Below are 6,530 nucleotides of genomic sequence, written 5' to 3' on the forward strand. Positions count from 1 at the left end.
GTTTGATTATTAATCGAAAATCTTTATCATCCAAATGTGTGACTTTACTGACAGATTATTGCTGTTTTTATTTTTCTTAAGTAGAATATTCTCCAAAGATTAATAAACTAACTAAATCTTGCTTAGTATATAGATCTCTAAATAAGATTAGAAAGATTTTTACCTCGGTCTAAGATTGTAAGACTTGGTACTTTGGATATTTTTTGGTGTTTGAGTTTATATGATTTTGAGAATGCAAAAAATCTAAATCTTGATAAGTCATTTTTTTTCTTAAACTAAGTGCATTTGTTCTTGAATTGAGGGGGTAAAAGAGACAGTCTGCCAATGGAACAAGAAAATTTAGATTTAAAATAAGAAAAAACAATTGCATTGTTTATTTTCAAGTGACTATTATCTAATTATCTTATTTTAAGAGTAAAAATACTGATTCCATTGGCAAACTACTCCATTTACCTGCTCAAATCAAGGGTAAATACCCTTAATTTAAGAAATTTTTTATTATTTCTAGATCGTTTTTTCCAGTGCAACATCCCACATTCTGGCTCAGCAGTTTGTAGTTGTTTATGCAGGGTTTCTGGTGATTATTGGCCCTCTTGTGGATCTCTCTGGCCGATACACTGGAGCTGGTGAAGGAAAAATAAATTATTCTATGTGGAATCGTTGAAGTGAAGTAGATTTTTAATGTTTCTTTAATCCTAGAATTAGAGGGCTTCTGACCGACTGGTTTATATATTTATATATATGTATATATATTTATTTTTTTTTCTGTGGGAAGTCATAAACCGTCCTTTTAGTCTTTGAATATTCTGCTTTGAATTTCGAGTTACTGAGTAATGAGGCTAAACAAAAATGGCAAAACATCAGTAAAGATGCGCAGATCTGGCTTTTAATTTATAAAGACTTTCGTGCCTCAAAGATTGAAACCTCATTAAAACACATGGAATAAACGTCAGGCCATCAAAGGCAACGCTGACATGCAGATACTTCTTATGCATTTTACTGTCTACAGCTTCTACTACAATAATTATATTCTCTTTTATTTTTTTTGTATACGAATATGGAAAAGAAACTGAGCAGAAAGTGAAAAAAATAGGTAACGTTTACCTCAATATGAAGCTGTCCTGGTTTTATGCTTAAAGCTACAGTGTGTAATTTTCAGCGACATCTAGCGGTCAGACTGCAGACTGCAGCAACATGAACATCCCCCCCCCCCACCGCTTCTCCCCCCCAATAGTACGGCGAGCGTTACGGGACAAAATTTCTTCTACGACGTCCACATCACCTACCCTCTCAAGTGATGAGGTTTGTTTACATAGATAATTTTACAGATAGTATTTCATTAGTCTGTGTAGGGTATAGATTTCATGTAGACTTAAGATAATAAATATACCCGTTATTTTTTCTACATCGTTGTGACGTCTTGGTGAGCTGCTTTGCATGGTGATATAAACAGACGAAGTAATTGTAGTCATTAGTTTAACAGCGAGATTGTGTTCGCTGGAAGAATATATATCCCCCGTTTACAGAGTCCAAGTCATTTTGGTGGCACGGGGGTTACAAGGCGAGGAAGAGGGAGAGGACGAGGGCGAAGGCAGGGAGGCCGTGCAGCCAGGGCCAGGCGAGAGAGGGGAGCCAGCGGGGTGAGAGCAGAGGAGGAAAGGCTTGAAGATCTCCAAAGGAGCCGGAGAGAAGTAACCGAGGTATATATCCAGAAAATTATTTTACAGAAAATTACTGAATCATTACCTGTGAAACGTCAGGGACGTTGCTGAATAAGTATACTGGAGAGTAACAGCATCATCACGCAGCATGTTATTGTTTTAGACAGGTCTGAGCATCCTGTACTCCAAAAACTGCAGTGATATTAGACAATTGTGTGTGTAGGATTAATTACCTGTCCAAGAGAAAACTGGCAACTTGAGCGTCACTTTGAAAACCTTTTTCCTCCATCAGTGACTTCCATCGTGTAAATGCCGTGCCAATGTTGATCCGTGTTTTTTGCCGTTTCTTGTCACGCTTGCGTTTATTCTCGTCGTGTTTCCGCTTCTTAGATGACGGGGGTTCGGTGTCCGCCGCTTTTCGTTGTGATACAGAGTAGGCATGATCCTCCATTCGTCTGATGTTTGGCCACACAGTGCCAAACAGTTTGCAAAGTCACTCACGCCTGCCGCCTTGTTCACCTTTCTTGTTACTGTGGCGCAGTATACCTGCTTCTTCTTCTTCTTTGGTTTCAGGCAGACTAAACGCTTCTCAGGCATAATACTGCCATCTACTGTTCAGTACCGTCTCAGTTAATCTCTCTCAACTTGCCGTAGTTATTTTTGAGCGTCATGGGAGATCTCGCAATCGCTAGTTTGTTGCCTCTGCGCTTGCCGTAGCGCAAAGATGTCAGCCTCCATGGCTGCGAGACCCGCTCCTATGTAATTATAAATAACGAATTCTAAGGCAACGCAAATATTATGGTTAAAAGGCTGAGCTCATAGGTGATGATAAATAACATAGTTATGTATAATATATTAAATTTCTGACTTTATATGCCTGTAATTATTACACACTGTAGCTTTAAACTAATCTAAAAATAAGAAGTTCTTAAAAATTTAAGCATTTTCCTCAATTTAAGCAGATTCCCACATGATGTGCCCTTAAAATATGCACTTGAAATAAGATATTGGAGTTTCTTTTATTTTAAATCTAAACATCTTCTGTTTGCAAATTGTTGTATTTATCAACTTATGTCAAACAGAAATGCACTTTTTTTTTTACTTCTAGTTCAGTTTTAGCAGAGTAGTTTTAGATTCATCAGAAAAGGAAATACTTGCATGATTTTCCACATTGCTCAATCCTTTTATCAGACATTTTAACTCCAAAGACAACTGAAAATGTTGGAGCTTTTAAATGTGACGCGTTCATAGCTAAAAGAATATTAAGAGGGTGAATAAAAAGAAAATTATTTCCTCATTTTTTTTTGTTTTCTAATTTTTTTTTTTTTTTTACAGTGTCCTGTCTGGCAATGTGGCAATAAGAATAATTGTCTTGATGCCAAAAAGAGCCGAACAGATTTTACTTTCACAAGTGGAGCAGTACGGCAATTGCCATATTGCTCCACTTGTTTCATGCATATAAATTGCTTTATTATAATTATGCAGGGAGTTTTACAGTTTATATGGACACTGCAATGTAAATAGAGCAGAAAACCAGAAGAAGAAAAAGAGAAAAGATGAAAGAAAGAGGAGAAAGGAGACAATGACAAAACATTTTCAGTCTGTTTCACCTGCAACAAGATGAACCTTGAAACTGTGTTTTCTAATTTATTAATGAAAAGCTGATTATGAGGGCGAGCTGAGGATCATGGGGGGAAGATTGAGGGATGAATCATTGGTGATGCAGCAAATTTACCAGAAAGAATTTTATGCTGCCAATTCAGTTTCACTTCTGCATTAATCCCAAATGGATTTCTGGTAAATTTCTATTTCTGGACAAAATATTAAACCTCTGGTTAAAAAAAATAAAAATAGATTTAGTATGTATTTTGTTTTGTAGTGTACGAGCAACCCACATGTACAAAATGACATCATAAAAAAAAGATAAAGGTTCTTATGGACGGGGATCACCCACCAACTTTGCAGCCTCAAGAAGAAGGGACAAAATTTGCCCCCCCACAGCATGATGCTGCCACTGCCAGGCTCTTGGTGTCTTTATTTTTACTCTCATCTGACCGAGCACTTTCTGTTTTGCTTCGTCTCACATGACTTGTAGCAAACAGCATCAAGCAGCTATTTTTTGGTCACTTGTTTTTTTTTTTTTTTGCAAAGAATTTCTCACATTTATTTTTAATGATTGCATCACAAATGATTTTCCTGGCAACAGATTCTCCCTCCTGGCTTCTGGGCCTCCAGATTAAACTGATTAGGTTGACAGCCATGTCTTTGTGAGTCTGCCGCTGTAGCGTTCTCCATGGACTGAAGAATCCTCTGGGATGATGTTTGCATCCTCGGCTTGTTTTAAACTCCAACCCTCTCCCAGACCGGTCTTCTGTGTTCTTCAGGATGCAGTCTATTTAATATTATTTATATTATTAAAAAGAAAGATGTTTCTCTTCCCATCCAGGAAGCTTTTTTAATTCAAAGTGTCAGGAATAGCGTTGAGTTTGAGGTTTTATACAGTAGCCCAACAAAAGTCTAGTTTATTGTTTTTCATTTTCTTTTTTTGGAATGGCTATGACCTGGATGACTGAGAATCTTCACCAGCAAATCATAACGTGATCTTGGTGAATACTCAATTCTGATTGCCTGCAGGATTTCTGCTAAAACGTTTTGTAGGACGTCTAAAAGAAAAGTTAAGGTCAAACAGCCAGATTGTTCTAAATTATTGGACTGGCTTCGTCTGAAATGATAACTGTAAGCTGTTGGGGCAGACCTGCCGGTTCTGAGGCGAGACGGTAACCGTGGCAACATGTCACAGCGAGAGATATTGAATCTTCTCAGATGCTCATTGTGAAAAACACCTTTTAAGAGTTAAAATATAAACAATGTTTTATTAAATACTTATTTTTCACATAAATTATCATGGTATAAGTGGAATATTGTCAGTCTAGGTGTCCATTAGCAGTGCTTTGCAGAAACAGCCTTTTGATAATGGATGCCTCGTCGCAGGGCCGGTCTAAATCTCCATGTGGTTTTAAGAAAAAGAAAAATTTGGGCCCCTTTATTTCTGCTAATAACAGCTGAAATCGCCATTCTGCCGGTCAGATCATCGACAACCCTACTATCAACTCATTGCAGCTCGGGCAGTACTGTTTGGAGCCCTAGTGCATTACCGTGTTCTAAAAAGTAATAAAAATGTTAATTTAAAGTAAAAGGGTCATGGTGTATATTTTAAGTTCAAAATGCAACAGCAATTTGCAGTGGAAGAAAAACGAAAATGGCTTAGAATGTAGATAATAAACCAAAAAAGATAAGTTCCTAAAAAGATAAGTTTATCTCAGAGGTCCTTCCTGTCAATCTGTCCCAAGGAGCAAGATGTTTTTTTCTATACATACATAATACAGCTAAATATATTTTATTGTAGAAACACTATCATATCAAGACCAAGGTAAAAACTATGGCCGACCATGCTGCAGTTTGTGAGGCATCGCGTAACAGTGAGATATTACCAACTTTAACTGTTACACTGGAAAAAAGATCTAGAGATAAGTAAATATGGCCTAAATTAACTGTATTTACCTTTAATTTGAGTAGGTATATTAGATAGTTTGCCAATGGAATGAGTATTTTTCCTCTTAAAATAAGATAATTGGATAATATGCACTTGAAATAAGACAATGCAATTATGTTTTCTTATTTTAAGTGTAAATTGTCTTGTTCCATTGGCAAAGTGGCTCTTTTGCCTCCTTAATCCAAGAAAAATTCACAAATTTTAAGAAAAAATTACTTTGAGCTTAAGATTTTTTCCAGTGTATTTAATACTTCCTTTGTAGGTGCACCAACCGGAGGTACATGATCAGAAATGAATGGACGCCTTATCAAGAATTATACCCAACAAACCTCAATCAAAACCATTTATTTTTCTATTTTAATCTGTTGGATAAAACTAAAATAAATACCCAATAACCAGAAAAACAACTGACGAGAGAATAAACAGTTGCTTTTGCAGCAATTCCCAGTTTTTATTAATAAATCTCTGTTCACTGAAGACCCTGAGAAAAATGTAACCTTCAATATTTCATTTGAGAATCATTGATTAGAAACCCGCTCATTTAATGTAGAAATAAAACGTCTGGAAAACACGGCTGCTAAGCTGATGTTAGATTACCACTCGTGCATCCGTGCGAAATGAACTGCTGCTGCTTCAGGTTCTACAGTGAGCTGTTGTGTAAATACTGTAGAAGGATGCAAAGGCTTCCTAGGTATTAGTGAGTAACCTAACTCCGCCAGATGGATTTGCTCCCCATATCCATCTGGAAACCTTCCGTTGAAGTAATTTTGGGAAGGGGCGAAAATACTGGTTAGCTGATTAGCCTATGTGGGTGATAGACGGGCCAAATAAACCAATCAGATCAACGAAGCATATGACGTACTAACAGAGCGACGACGAAAACACAACCACAAGCCAGGCTACTCTTGCCGAAATCAGTCGGGAGAAGCGCAAAAACATCTTTTCCTCTGAGAAAAGCCTCCAGAGCAGTGCTTTGCTCTTCTTTCAGTGAAGAAATACTTTGTAATTCCGATAAAACTTGCTCGATAGCCACGCTAACGCTAGTTTCATCGGCTGAAGCCGCCATGTTCTTTAGACTGAACTGTCGCGCTTCTCGTTGCGTCACACCTCAACCCGCCTCAAAGCCAACGCTGATTGGACGTTCGTTTGGTGAACGGCTCCAAATTTTCTTTAACGGAGAGTCTCCAGACTGATTAGCGAGTGAAACCTTGAAAGCTTGCGAGATCAGGATGGTCTCACGAGGCTTATTAGTGAGAGCATTTCTGTTTTGCTTCTCTAACTGGCTTTCTTGTTTGCAGGCTGCAGCTCTTTTGCCA

This window comes from Cyprinodon tularosa, unplaced genomic scaffold, assembly GCF_016077235.1.
Source record: "Cyprinodon tularosa strain WSP-4 unplaced genomic scaffold, ASM1607723v1 ctg66, whole genome shotgun sequence".
In the NCBI taxonomy this organism is placed as follows: Eukaryota; Metazoa; Chordata; class Actinopteri; order Cyprinodontiformes; family Cyprinodontidae; genus Cyprinodon; species Cyprinodon tularosa.